Genomic DNA, 16,306 nt, shown 5'->3' with positions numbered 1-16,306 from the left:
TGAAACAGGTCCCACTCATCAAACCAGGATATATTACCTCTAGCCACATGGGATAGTCTTACAGGCTTTTTGCATCAGGCTATCCAGACTGGAGTGTGTTTCACTGGTGATTTGTACAGACTCCAGAAGAAAAGACTTCTCATGGAGAAAGGGAAGTAAAGAATGAATGGAGTTGGAGTAGTGGTTATACTAGTGCATATATTTATCAAAATTCATCTAATTAGACTCTTAAGAACTGTGCATTTATTGTATGTCAAGTTTGTCTCAATTTAAGAAAAGAGGAAGAAAGAAATGGAGTTTCCCTGAAGTTCCAAGCCTTCAGGAAGCAAGGGTTTGGAAAGATATGGCTTTCTTTGCAGGCTGTCCTCGCTTTGCACAGTTCCAATAGGCACGAATTTCAGTTACCATGGGTTTGTTAAATAATGACCATTTATTAACTGAAGAACTGCATAAAGTACACACTTTGCTGTTAGGTCCCCAGTCCACAAATCACTATGTAAATAACAGATGCATGTCATGATCAGACTGCTTCCTTCAGCCTGTTGGTGACTGCTCTCTGCACCTCGGTTACTCAGTCCAAGCACAGAAGGCAGAGAGTTTAATAGTGTAGTTGTGTTGCCTCCTGCCTTCTATGTGAAATTTTCCAAAAAAACTGAATACTTGAAAGATTGGCCAACAAAGATGAAAGTGCACCAAAGAAACAAAAAGTGATTAACTGTGGAGGCAAAATTCAAATCAAATTTGTACAGAAGAAATAGCTGCCTGTGGAACTGTTGACGCTGCCTCCAATCGAAAGACTCTAGAGATACAGCAAGAGGAACCTGATGAAGGCAAACTTACCAACATAAATGAAGAAAGTGATGGTGACAAAAAGAATGAAGATGTCCAAGAGGAAGTGACGCCAGCAAAAAGAAAAAACTTGACATCATAGGAATTCTTGGAGATATATCATGACATTGAAAGAACAAAGGATAAAATGCTGGAAGCAGATCTAAACTTAGAATAGGGTGTAATGAGGTACCGAAAAGATGCTTTGTTCATATTAATATGACAAGAAGTCAAGAACTGTTCAAAGTATTTTTGATAAGTTTTTTTTTACAAAAACAATACATTTTAAGTCTCAGTGTTTCTGATGTTTTAAATTAAAGTGTTCTAAATAAATATTAGTTTTACTATTTTTTTTTCATTTTGCTAAACCCAATTGACAGAAAGTTTTTAAAGTTTTGACAAACATTTTTAAGGCTCACAGATCAATTGTGATTTCTCCCATTAATTACTAAGATCATGTTGCAAGGTCCTTTTATGGTCCCATACTACCTTCCAAAGTGAGGACTGTCTTATTAGACTAGATTATTAGTGAACTCAGAAAGCTACATTTTCCTGGAACAGGTTCACTGAAAAAGGGATCTTCCTGTTTAGCTGAACCCTCCTAGAGAATCAGGTGACGGGTCTGGTAGAAGAAACCTACATGAAGCTGGGAGCATCTACCCTACAGCCTTCAATCTTAACTAAGCCGCCTTTTAAGGTCTCTTGCCTTCCTTTTGGAACACGGTGAAAAGTATTAGAATTCAGCTGCCTCCCTGGGCCCCAAGAGCTTTCTCAGGGAGTAGCAAGGCTCTTGGTCAAAGGGCAGAAGGGTATTTTCTCCCTTCTTGTGCTGTCCTAGATGGCCCAGAAGATTTCTACCTGCCCGTGGGAAACGGTTGGCTTTTACATCCCATAATCTAAAGCCCCTTCAAGGATAACCCCAGTTAGTCAACATCCCCAGATCTTTGAGATGAGGCAAGAGAACTGAAGATACTTCTATACCAGGAGAATCCCCATGTGGTACAGAAAGCTGAATGAAGGAAACTTGAAAAAACTGTAGTATACGGGGCCTGTTATAGCAGCCCCTGGACATTCCCCTAAGAATGTCTACCAGAAAGCTCAACATTCCTTAGGAATATGCTTGGCCAGGGCAACACTAGGGTGTCCTTCCTCACATGTAAACTCCTTTCTCCCTTCCACTCCCGTCATGTGATACATTTTGGATTCAGCTTAACTCAAATCCAAATGACTTAAATCAAATGGGCAGAGATTCGCCTTATTTCTCTAAATTAATCTGTTTTCTTTACGAGCCCTACCAGTTAAATAAATGTGTGTGATGAGGGGTGGGGTAGGGGGTGGAGAGACACTCACTTCTATAACTCAAACAAGTGAATGATCCCTCTTTCTATGCAATGTTCACGGATTTGTCTTCCTCCCCTGCCCCCCTACAAGCTTGGGTTTGGTTTAAGCATAAGGGAGGGAAACGGTTTAAATGGCATGGCTGGGGCAGAGATAGGGTGTACTGATTCTGTTTTTTGGCATCCTTCTGCTGCTACCTGGATCCTCACTGCCATTTCCTGCTCTGCTGTTGGCATCCAATGAACCCGATACATGCTGTGGTCCACTCTCTCTCTTGGCATCTTCACTGGACCCAGTGATCTTCTCCAATGACTTGGCCCACCTCAACTTTCCGTAACTCTGCAATTGATCTTGGCTCCGGTGGTCTATCTTGCAGTGCTTGACTACAGGGTTAACCCCTCCAGTAATCTCTCCAACCAGATTTTCAGCTAACTCCCTTTGTAGAGGGGGTAGGTCTTATCAAGACACCTAAGAACCAAAGGAGTCAAGAGCTAATCCCAGACCCTCCCTTGGCCCAATCAGGATATACCTTTGAAATTTACTCAAATGAATCCACCCCCTCTGCTCTCCAAATTCCCCTCATGTTATCCAGCACACATCTCCCTCTGGAACTTTAATCAAGAAAGGGAAACCCTGCCTCTCTTCAATCCTGCTGTTTGCCATAGCCCTGCATCATGTTGGAAATGTTCTGTTCAGGGATTTTTCCTACATTTAGGGCCTGGAGTCTTGCAGACACCTGGGGAAGTAGACCACATGTCACTACCCCTAATGTTCTCCACCTAGAAGTTTCGAAATTGCCACTCCCACCTATTCAACCCTAAGTCCTAGTGCCTGCCCTACTCTCTCTCATCTGATTTCATTTTATTTCTCCTGATTTTTCAGGTGGGGTTTCAGACTTACCCTTATGCTACATGGCATCCTTCTGCACGGACAGCAGGCTTCATCGCCTACCATTCATAGTTGAAATGTTATTTTCTCTACACTCGGGGAGGAAAATAAATGATCAAAAACCACCAGCTTACATTCTTTCTGTGCTACACAAAGCCTAGATTTTAAGACAGTCTTGCTGCAAAGCCCTCTTTTGGATATTCAATGGCGACCATTAATGCGTTCTCTTTATATTCCTAACATGGCATTCCTAACCTCTAGCCCAGCCCATACCCTCACCTCTTCTCCTTCAGGAAGATGGAGGGAGGGCTCCATCTGAATAAGGAGAAGATCATGTCATGAAAATGCAGAAGAAATAACAACATCCCCTTAAATCAAATGGATGTGATAGCAGGAAGCACCCCCATGCCAAGCGTGCAGGAGAGCTGTGTGCCAGGAGATGTCTATGGCTCTGAGATGGTCTCCGAGAAGACAGTGGTTTAAGGACATAAAACCAGAAAAGAGAGAGAGCAACTTAGGACAGCCAGAAAGGCAGTGACAAAGAGTGGAAGGAGCCTGCCCAGCATTCCCCTTCACACCCCATGGAGAAAGGGTCTCCCTGCTGCTTCCCCTTAGCCTAACAAATATTATATAAACAAATCATGAGAAAGAGTAGTCAAAATTTCAGAAAAGTGTGAAATTGAAATTAAAATGGAAAAGTTACACATATATAAAAATGAGTGAAGGCTAAGAAATGAATTTAAAACTTCAAAATTAAGAAAATAATTACAAATGGAAAAAAAAAGAATAAGAAAGATTAAAATTTTAAAAGACTCGAATAAGATTAATCAATGAAAATAAAAAGGCTAAAACTACCAAAAATTAGGAGCATATAAAAGTTATTAAAGAGAGAGGCCCTTGTAATCTGGGATTTACAACATCCTTGTAATCTGTGAGCACAGAAGACAGAACTGGTAACCAAATGCCCTCGAGAGTTTGGGGAAAGGCCTCCTAGAAGATCCTCCTTACTATAAGAAAGCCATAGGTCCAGACCAGGATAGAGAAAGCTGTTAGGTGATCTGCCAAGATCACACAACTCCTTCGAGGTAATTTTAGAACACAGGTCTCCCAATTCCGCTGTCATCACACGGCCCAGGAAACGCTTCATGGCCTTTGGTCAGTTTAAATTTCTTCCTATAGCTGGGGGGCAAGATGGCAGACTGGTGAGCTGTAGGTTTTAGTTACTCCTCCAGGAAAGTAGGTAGAAAGCCAGGAACTGCGTGGACTGGACACCACAGAGCAATCTGACTTTGGGCATACTTCATACAACACTCATGAAAACGTGGAAATGCTGAGATCAGCGAAATCTGTAAGTTTTTGCGGCCAGGGGACCCGCGCCCCTCCCTGCCAGGCTCAGTCCCATGGGAGGAGGGGCTGTCAGCTCCGGGAAGGAGAAGGGAGAACTGCAGTGGCAGCCCTTATCGGAAACTCATTCTACTGATCCAAACTCCAACCGTAGATAGACTGAGACCAGACACCAGAGAATCTGAGAGCAGCCAGCCCAGCAGAGAGGAGACAGGCATAGAAAAAAAACAACACGAAAAACTCCAAAATAAAAGTGGAGGATTTTTGGAGTTCTCGTGAACATAGAAAGGGGAAGGGCAGAGCTCAGGCTCCAGCTCAGGCCCTGAGGCGCATATGCAAATCCCGAAGACAAGCTGATCTCTCTGCCCTGTGGACCTTTCCTTAATGGCCCTGGTTGCTTTGTCTCTTAGCATTTCAATAACCCATTAGATCTCTGAGGAGGGCCCTTTTTTTTTTTTTTTTTTTTTTTAATCCTTTTTTCTTTTTCTAAAACAATTACTCTAAGAAGCCCAATACAGAAAGCTTCAAAGACTTGCAATTTGGGCAGGTCAAGTCAAGAGCAGAACTAAGAGAGCTCTGAGACAAAACGCAATAATCCAGTGGCTGAGAAAATTCACTAAACACCACAACTTCCCAAGGAAAGGGGGGTGTCCACTCACAGCCATCATCCTGGTGGACAGGAAACACTCCTGCCCATCACCAGCCCCATAGCCCAGAACTGCCCCAGACAGCCCAGTGTGACGGAAGTGCTTCAAATAACAGGCACACACTACAAAACTGGGCGTGGACATTAGCCTTCCCTGCAACCTCAGCTGATTGTCCCAGAGTTGGGAAGGTAGAGCAGTGTGAATTAACAAAGCCCCATTCAGCCATCATTTCAGCAGACTGGGAGCCTCCCTACGCAGCCCAGCAGCCCAGAACTGCCCTGGGGGGACGGCACTCACCTGTGACATAGCACAGTCATCCCTCAACAGAGGACCCGGGGTGCACAGCCTGGAAGAGGGGCCCACTTGCAAGTCTCAGGAGCCATACGCCAATACCAAGGACTTGTGGGCCAGTGGCAGAGACAAACTGTGGCAGGACTGAACTGAAGGATTAGACTATTGCAGCAGCTTTAAAACTCTAGGATCACCAGGGAGATTTGATTGTTAGGGCCACCCCCCTCCCTGACTGCCCAGAAACACGCCCCATATACAGGGCAGGCAACACCAACTACACACGCAAGCTTGGTACACCAATTGGACCCCACAAGACTCACTCCCCCACTCACCAAAAAGGCTAAACAGGGGAGAACTGCCTTGTGGAGAACAGGTGGCTCGTGGACGCCACCTGCTGGTTAGTTAGAGAAAGTGTACTCCACGAAGCTGTAGATCTGATAAATTAGAGATAAGGACTTCAATTGGTCTACAAATCCTAAAAGAACCCTATCAAGTTCAGCAAATGCCATGAGGCCAAAAACAACAGAAAATTATAAAGCATATGAAAAAACCAGACGATATGGAAAACCCAAGCCCAAGCACCCAAATCAAAAGATCAGAAGAGACACAGCACCTAGAGCAGCTACTCAAAGAACTAAAGATGAACAATGAGACCATAGTACGGGATACAAAGGAAATCAAGAAGACCCTAGAAGAGCATAAAGAAGACATTGCAAGACTAATAAAAAAATGGATGATCTTATGGAAATTAAAGAAACTGTTGACCAAATTAAAAAGATTCTGGACACTCATAGTACAAGACTAGAGGAAGTTGAACAACGAATCAGTGACCTGGAAGATGACAGAATGGAAAATGAAAGCATAAAAGAAAGAATGGGGAAAAAAATTGAAAAAATCGAAATGGACCTCAGGGATATGATAGATAATATGAAACGTCCAAATATAAGACTCATTGGTGTCCCAGAAGGGGAAGAAAAGGGTAAACGTCTAGGAAGAGTATTCAAAGAAATTGTTGGGGAAAACTTCCCAAATCTTCAAAACAACATAAATACACAAATCATAAATGCTCAGCGAACTCCAAATAGAATAAATCCAAATAAACCCACTCCGAGACATATACTGATCACACTGTCAAACACAGAAGAGAAGGAGCAAGTTCTGAAAGCAGCAAGAGAAAAGCAATTCACCACATAAAAAGGAAACAGCATAAGACTAAGTAGTGACTACTCAGCAGCCACCATGGAGGCAAGAAGGCAGTGGCACGATATATTTAAAATTCTGAGTGAGAAAAATTTCCAGCCAAGAATACTTTATCCAGCAAAGCTCTCCTTCAAATTTGAGGGAGAGCTTAAATTTTTCACAGACAAACAAATGCTGAGAGAATTTGCTAACAAGAGACCTGCCCTACTGGAGATACTAAAGGGAGCCCTACAGACAGAGAAACAAAGAAAGGACAGAGAGACTTGGAGAAAGGTTCAGTACTAAGAGATTCGGTATGGGTACAATAAAGGATATTAATAGACAGAGGGGAAAAATATGACAAACATAAACCAAAGGATAAGATGGCTTATTCAAGAAATGCCTTCACGGTTATAACGTTGAATGTAAATGGATTAAACTCCCCAATTAAAAGATATAGATTCGCAGAATGGATCAAAAAAAAAGAACCATCAATATGTTGCATACAAGAGACTCATCTTAGACACAGGGACACAAAGAAACTGAAAGTGAAAGGATGGAAAAAAATATTTCATGCAAGCTACAGCCAAAAGAAAGCAGGTGTAGCAATATTAATCTCAGATAAAATAGACTTCAAATGCAGGGATGTTTTGAGAGACAAAGAAGGCCACTACATACTAATAAAAGGGGCAATTCAGCAAGAAGAAATAACAATCGTAAATGTCTATGCACCCAATCAAGGTGCCACAAAATACATGAGAGAAACACTGGCAAAACTAAAGGAAGCAATTGATGTTTCCACAATAATTGTGGGAGACTTCAACACATCACTCTCTCCTATAGATAGATCAACCAGACAGAAGACCAATAAGGAAATTGAAAACCTAAACAATCTGATAAATGAATTAGATTTAACAGACATCTACAGGACATTACATCCCAAATCACCAGGATACACATACTTTTCTAGTGCTCATGGAACTTTCTCCAGAATAGATCATATGCTGGGACATAAAACGAGCCTCAATAAATTTAAAAAGATTGAAATTATTCAAAGCACATTCTCTGACCACAATGGAATACAATTAGAAGTCAATAACCATCAGAGACTTAGAAAATTCACAAATACCTGGAGGTTAAACAACACACTCCTAAACAATCAGTGGGTTAAAGAAGAAATAGCAAGAGAAATTGCTAAATATACAGAGACGAATGAAAATGAGAACACAACATACCAAAACCTATGGGATGCAGCAAAAGCAGTGCTAAGGGGGAAATTTATAGCACTAAACGCATATATTAAAAAGGAAGAAAGAGCCAAAATCAAAGAACTAATGGATCAACTGAAGAAGCTAGAAAATGAACAGCAAACCAATCCTAAACCAAGTAAAAGAAAAGAAATAACAAGAATTAAAGCAGAAATAAATGACATAGAGAACAAAAAAACAATAGAGAGGATAAATATCACCAAAAGTTGGTTCTTTGAGAAGATCAACAAGATTGACAAGCCCCTAGCTAGACTGACAAAATCAAAAAGAGAGAAGACCCATATAAACAAAATAATGAATGAAAAAGGTGACATAACTGCAGATCCTGAAGAAATTAAAAAAATTATAAGAGGATACTATGAACAACTGTATGGCAACAAACTGGATAATGTAGAGGAAATGGACAATTTCCTGGAAACATATGAACAACCTAGACTGACCAGAGAAGAAATAGAAGACCTCAACCAACCCATCACAAGCAAAGAGATCCAATCAGTCATCAAAAATCTTCCCACAAATAAATGCCCAGGGCCAGATGGCTTCACAGGGGAATTCTACCAAACTTTCCAGAAAGAACTGACACCAATCTTACTCAAACTCTTTCAAAACACTGAAGAAAATGGAACACTACCTAACTCATTTTATGAAGCTAACATCAATCTAATACCAAAACCAGGCAAAGATGCTACAAAAAAGGAAAACTACCGGCCAATCTCCCTAATGAATATAGATGCAAAAATCCTCAACAAAATACTTGCAAATCGAATCCAAAGACACATTAAAAAAATCATACACCATGACCAAGTGGGGTTTATTCCAGGCATGCAAGGATGGTTCAACATAAGAAAATCAATCAATGTATTACAACACATTAACAAGTCAAAGGGAAAAAATCAATTGATCATCTCAATAGATGCTGAAAAAGCATTTGACAAAATCCAACATCCCTTTTTGATAAAAACACTTCAAAAGGTAGGAATTGAACTAAACTTCCTCAACATGATAAAGAGCATATATGAAAAACCCACAGCCAGCATAGTACTCAACGGTGAGAGACTGAAAGCCTTCCCTCTAAGATCAGGAACAAGACAAGGATGCCCGCTGTCACCACTGTTATTCAACATTGTGCTGGAAGTGCTAGCCAGGGCAATCCGGCAAGACAAAGAAATAAAAGGCATCCAAATTGGAAAAAGAAGAAGTAAAACTGTCATTGTTTGCAGATGATATGATCTTATATCTAGAAAACCCTGAGAAATCGACGATACAGCTACTAGAGCTAATAAACAAATTTAGCAAAGTAGCGGGATACAAGGTTAATGCACATAAGTCAGTAATGTTTCTATATGCTAGAAATGAACAAACTGAAGAGACACTCAAGAAAAAGATACCATTTTCAATAGCAACTAAAAAAATCAAGTACCTAGGAATAAACTTAACCAAAGATGTAAAAGACCTCTACAAAGAAAACTACATAACTCTACTAAAAGAAATAGAAGGGGACCTTAAAAGATGGAAAAATATTCCATGTTCATGGATAGGAAGACTAAATGTCATTAAGATGTCAATTCTACCCAAACTCATCTACAGATTCAATGCAATCCCAATCAAAATTCCCACAACCTACTTTGCAGACTTGGAAAAGCTAGTTATCAAATTTATTTGGAAAGGGAAGATGCCTCCAATTGCTAAAGACACTCTAAAAAAGAAAAACGAAGTGGGAGGACTTACACTCCCTGACTTTGAAGCTTATTATAAAGCCACAGTTGCCAAAACAGCATGGTACTGGCACAAAGATAGACATATAGATCAATGGAATCGAATTGAAAATTCAGAGATAGACCCTCAGATCTATGGCCGACTGATCTTTGATAAGGCCCCCAAAGTCACTGAACTGAGACATAATGGTCTTTTCAACAAATGGGGCTGGGAGAGTTGGATATCCATATCCAAAAGAATGAAAGAAGACCCCTACCTCACCCCCTACACAAAAATTAACTCAAAATGGACCAAAGATCTCAATATAAAAGAAAGTACCATAAAACTCCTAGAAGATAATGTAGGAAAACATCTTCAAGACCTTGTATTAGGCGGCCACTTCCTAGACTTTACACCCAAAGCACAAGCAACAAAAGAGAAAATAGGGAAATGGGAACTCCTCAAGCTTAGAAGTTTCTGCACCTCAAAGGAATTTCTCAAAAAGGTAAAGAGGCAGCCAACTCAATGGGAAAAAATTTTTGGAAACCATGTATCTAACAAAAGACTGATATCTTGCATATATAAAGAAATCCTACAACTCAATGACAATAGTACAGTCGGCCCAATTATAAAATGGGCAAAAGATATGAAAAGACAGTTCTCTGAAGAGGAAATACAAATGGCCAAGAAACACATGAAAAAATGTTCAGCTTCACTAGCTGTTAGAGAGATGCAAATTAAGACCACAATGAGATACCATCTCACACCGGTTAGAATGGCTGCCATTAAACAAACAGGAAACTACAAATGCTGGAGGGGATGTGGAGAAATTGGAACTCTTATTCATTGTTGGTGGGACTGTATAATGGTTCAGCCACTCTGGAAGTCAGTCTGGCAGTTCCTTAGAAAACTAGATATAGAGTTACCATTCGATCCAGCGATTGCACTTCTCGGTATATACCCGGAAGATCGGAAGCAGTGACACGAACAGATATCTGCACGCCAATGTTCATAGCAGCATTATTCACAATTGCCAAGAGATGGAAACAACCCAAATGTCCTTCAACAGATGAGTGGATAAATAAAATGTGGTATATACACACAATGGAATACTACGCGGCAGTAAGAAGGAACGATCTCGTGAAACATATGACAACATGGATGAACCTTGAAGACATAATGCTGAGTGAAATAAGCCAGGCACAAAAAGAGAAATATTATATGCTACCACTAATGTGAACTTTGAAAAAATGTAAAACAAATGGCTTATAATGTAGAATGTAGGGGAACTAGCAATAGAGAGCAATTAAGGAAGGGGGAACAATAATCCAAGAAGAACAGATAAGCTATTTAACGTTCTGGGGATGCCCAGGAATGACTATGGTCTGTTAATTTCTGATGGATATAGTAGGAGCAAGTTCACAGAAATGTTGCTATATTAGGTAACTTTCTTGGGGTAAAGTAGGAACATGTTGGAAGTTAAGCAGTTATCTTAGTTAGTTGTCTTTTTCTTACTCCCTTGTTATGGTCTCTTTGAAATGTTCTTTTATTGTATGTTTGTTTTCTTTTTAACTTTTTTTTCATACAGTTGATTTAAAAAAGAAGGGAAAGTTAAAAAAAAAAAAAAAAAGAAAAAACAAGGGAAAAAAAAAGATGTAGTGCCCCCTTGAGGAGCCTGTGGAGAATGCAGGGGTATTTGCCTACCCCACCTCCATGGTTGCTAACATGACCACAGACATAGGGGACTGGTGGTTTGATGGGTTGAGCCCTCTACCACAGGTTTTACCCTTGGGAAGGCGGTTGCTGCAAAGGAGAGGCTAGGCCTCCCTATGGTTGTGCCTAAGAGCCTCCTCCTGAATGCCTCTTTGTTGCTCAGATGTGGCCCTCTCTCTCTGGCTAGGCCAACTTGAAAGGTGGAATCACTGACCTCCCCACTACGTGGGATCGGACACCCAGGGGAGTGAATCTCCCTGGCAGCGTGGAGTATGACTCCCGGGGAGGAATGTAGACCTGGCATCGTGGGATGGAGAACGTCTTCTTGACCAGGAGGGGGATGTGAAGGGAAATGAGGTGAGCTTCAGTGGCGGAGAGATTCCAGGGGGCCCAGGATGTCACTCTGGTGGGCACTCTTATGCACACTTTAGACGGCCCTTTTTAGGTTCTGGAGAATTGGGGTAGCTGGTGGTGGATGCCTGAGGCTGTCAAGCTGCAACCCAGGGCCCGTGAATCTTGGGGGCGGTTGTGTAAAGGTGTGGCTTGTGAGGGGTGGTGGTGGGATTGGGAGAGCCATGGGGACCGCGCTCCACTTTGTCTAGTTTGTGGATGGATGAGTGGAGAAATAGGGGAGGGAAACAAACAGACAAGGGTACCCAGTGTTCTTTTTTGCTTCGATTGCTCTTTTTCACTCTAATTATGATTCTTGTTATTTTTGTGTGTGTGCTAATGAAGGTGTCAGGGATTGATTTGGGTGATGAATGTACCACTATGTAATGGTACTGTAAACAATCGAAAGTACGATCTGTTTTGTATGACTGCGTGGTATGTGAATATATCTCAATAAAATGAAGATTAAAAAAAAAAGTTATTAAGTGGCTATAACAAATTAAAGGAAGGAAAAGTGACTTTGAAAGTTAATAGAAAACAGAAATTTACAAAAATAATTTGCCATGTGCCACATGGTATCTGCACTACATCTCCCAGATCCATCCTTCAGGACTGAAGGTCTTTCTCCTGACCTCTCAGCTTCAGATTTCTCAGGGAATTGCCTCTACTGAAGAGTCACCTCACCCTGAGATAGCCTCATCCATCCGGGGAGATAAATCACTGCAGGCAAAGAGAGGCCAGGCCCTGTTGCCCAAAACTGAAACAACTCTACAAGGCCATCCCACCTTCAACACTCCCAATGAGTAAGCTGAGGGCTTGACAAGACACATGAGCTTCAGGCAATGGGGGGTTCAAGGATCCACCCCTTCAATAAAGTTTTTAAGGGTCCAGTGGTCAAGGGGATCCTAGAAAATCCCTCTAAAGTAAAGGACAAATTATCACATCTCATACCACCCACCACAAGGAAGGAAGCACTATGTGTGGTCGGACTTGTTCTGTTCCAGAAGCACATTCCACCTGAGAACCCTGCTCCCATATACTAAATAATGCAGAAGGCTGCCAGCTTTGAGAGTAACCTAGAGCAGGGAAGGGCTCTGCAGCAGGTTCAGGCTGAAGTGCAAGCAACACTTATCCTTGAGCCATACAACCTGTGGTTGGGAAAAGGATACCATGTAACACATATGGCAAGCCCCAAAGAGGGAACTGCAACACAGATCCCTAGGATTCTGGAGCAAGCCCATACAATCTTCAGCAGGGAATTATACACCTTTTGTAAAATGGCTCCTTGGCATGTCATTGGACCACAGCAGACCATGTGGCCTTGCAGCCAGGACTACCCATCATGAGCTAGATTCTGTCAAACCTACTAAGTCCTGAAGTCGGGCTGGCCCAGTAGTAATCATTGGAAGATGGAAGTGACACATCTGAGATAGAAGAGGGAAAGCAGTCTGCATGAGCAGGCAGCCCACAGCTCCATGTTTCTACCACTGTTGTCCCTTCCTCGCCTAATGGCTATGGCTGCGTTTGTGGGGAGGTTCGAAGAATGAGAAGAAAACAAGTTTTCTTCATGAATAGCTCAGTTCAGTATGTGGATTCAAGTTGAAAATGCGTAACAGCTGCACTACAGCCCCACTCAGAGGGACCCTAAAAGACAATGGTGAAGGGAAATCCTCCCAGTGTGCAGATTTTAGGCAGTGCATTTGGTCAACCACTTTGTATAGAAAGAAGAGTGGCCTGAGATTACTTTAGCATGAACTTACGGGCAGTGTCATATGTCTTTGCCGATTGGTCAGTAGCCTAGAGAGAAATAGATTGGGATGATCATGGACTAGGAAATTGAGGGTAGAGACACATGCTGGACAAAGAGAAGACACAAAGTGTGAAGATCCTGGTACTGCATGTTAACCAATACCAGACAGCACCCATCATGGAAGAGGCACCAAAATGCCCAAGGGACACAGTGACTCAGCTAATTGACATCAGCCAGCCTCTGGCACAATGGGTATAGGAATGAAGCAGCTATAGCACCAGTGATGTTTCTATCCATGGATCCAAGAGCAGAATGTCTAACCTTCCAGCAACAATGACCAATGCAGAGGCCCAACCATGCCTAGAGAAGAACAAACAGCCATATACCCTCTCTATTCTAGAAGATATGTTGGCAAGAATTGACACATGTTCTGGGTATGATTTAGTCTTTCCTTCCTGCAAAGCCTCAGCTGAGGGCTTGGAGAGTGTTTGATCCACTAACACAGCACCCCACATAGCATCACATCAGAACAAGGGACCTACCTTTCAGCAAAGGGCACATCACATGATATCCACTGAACTGATCACATACTGCAAATCCCAGAAGACGCTGGCCTAACACAGCAATGAAACAGCTTGTGAGTTACACAGCTGAGGCACCAAATCAGAGTAAGGACAGTGTTCCACCCTCTGGATATATATTAAATCAATACCATTATAAAAAGAATCTGTGGGTCTTGGAACCATTGAGTGGAAACAGGAGTGGTCTTGCTTGCCGTTACTCCTAGTGACCCACTTAGGGAATTTCTGCTTCTCATCCTCTCAACTCTGAGCTTCAGACATTTAGACATGAAGGTCCCCAAAAGGGGCACACCTCATCCACGGGGCACAGCAAGCTTCTCACTGAACTTCCAGCTGCTGCTTCTAACTAATAATGGAGATGGGGATCTCCTAGAATCTAGGAACAGACACACAGCCAGGCCTTTTGGAGAGGAAGAAAAAATTAGGGACAAAAGGATATCATGGAGCCAAGAAACCAAAATCTTCATAAGTTTTGACAGCACGGGTTTGCTGACATTCATGGCATTCACTCTAGCGTATGTCAATTGACGTGGCTCAGTTCTTCTGTCTTTTCTTCTTTCTGGATATATGGGTATTTTTTCCACTTATACTTACTTCATCTATAATTCCTTAATACCCTCCCCGTAACTCTCAGCCAAATACTTGAGAGACAAAAATCTTATTTGAGTAAAGCTGCATCAGGCTTTCTCAGATGCCATTGGCTGCCTGTGATTAACTGCCCTTGGGAAAGTTCTAGTCCATTAAAATATGACTAGGAGTAGGGAGATGAAGAGGATACAAGAAATGACCACCTAAGGCTAAAGACTGCCTGGAAAAGGCGCTGTCAGCAAGCAATTGAGAGTAGAAATGGTTTCCTTTGAAGAAGACTGAGCACAAGACAGGCCTTCCGAAGTCTGACCTTATGGAAAACATATAAGAAATAGAGCTCATATCCAACTCTGTACCTAACACTCCATTAGAAGAAATGACATATTTCTCTTTTTTCTAAGCTCTACCAGTTGCTGTAGTTTCAAGGCATGGCCCAGGACAAGACTTTAAAATGAAATGTGGCCATTGAAAGGGATCCCAGAAGCCTAATCTATTCCTGGAGTTGCCTCTATGGGAAACAGATTTTATGAAATAGTCGGTTTCATTTATAGATTGTGCTAAATGTAATCAATATCAGAGGAATAATATAATTGTTTTAGAATGTTGAGAGTGGAATGAATGAGAGATTGAAGCAAAAGGAACTGAAAGGAAGCAGTTAAGATGCTTTGAAATAGTTCAGTGACATTCTTACTAAGAAAGAGGTCATCGAATGGAAAGAAGCACAATCCAGAGGTATTTATAGTAGGTAAAAATTAAGGCGCTGTCTCAGTTTGTCAGGGTTTCTATGACAAATACCACAGGCTGGTTGGCTTAAATACCAGGAATTAATGGTCTCACAGTTTGGGAGGCTAGAAGTTCAAATCAAAGTATTCCCAGGCCATGCTTTCCCCCGGAGTCTCTAGAGTCCTGGTGCTGGCTGCCGGCACTCCTCAGGATTAGTTGGTTTGTTAAATGTAACTGCCTCTGTCACCTCACAATCTCTTTCTCCTTCTCTGGATTCTCCTAACTTACTGCATCCAAATTTCCTCTGCATAGAAGGACTTCAGCCATACTGAATTAAGACCTGCCCTGATCCAATCTGGCCTCACTGAAATAGGATCTTTGAAGGTCCTATTTACCCGTGAGCTCACATCTATAGGACTGAGGGTTAGGACTTGTACATGTCTTTGTGGGGGACGTGATTGAATCTAGCACAGGTACTAATGGCAATGAGATAATGAGATGGGGGGTGGGGGCAGGAGGGAGGGATGCTGCCTCTGACATGAAGATACCCTTGGGAACATAGGGATTATGGTGCCCTTAGGTGATGCAAGATGTATAGGTGGAGCAGAGGGTATGTTGTGGAGGAAAGGATGATATATGATACATTTGATTTTGAACATGTTGCGTCTGAGTTTCTTTCAAGTGCAACATGTGGAGGATTCCAGAAGGAATTTAAATCTGAGTCTGAAGCTTAGAATAGGGAACCGATCATATACATTTGGCAACATATGGTCCATTCTAGCCTTTCAAATTTGAATATCACTTTCAATGAAGAAAACAAGCCAAATAGAATATGTATTTCCTTTTTTCTGTGATCACCTGTCCCCAAAATAGAGGTTATCTTTTCCTTCTTATTCCTTAAAATATTGCAAGTTGTTGAGTAAAAAATAAAAGCCAATCCCAAAAGGATAATACTGGATGATTCCTTTTTTTTTTTTTAATTAAATTCAGTTTTATTGAAATACATTCACACACCATACAATCATCCATGATATACAATCCACTGTCCACAGTATGATAACATAGTTATGCGTTCATCACCAC

Source organism: Choloepus didactylus, chromosome 14 (genome assembly GCF_015220235.1).
Source record: "Choloepus didactylus isolate mChoDid1 chromosome 14, mChoDid1.pri, whole genome shotgun sequence".
In the NCBI taxonomy this organism is placed as follows: Eukaryota; Metazoa; Chordata; class Mammalia; order Pilosa; family Megalonychidae; genus Choloepus; species Choloepus didactylus.
The sequence above is the reverse complement of the archived record's forward strand: the minus strand, read 5'-3'. Positions refer to the sequence as shown.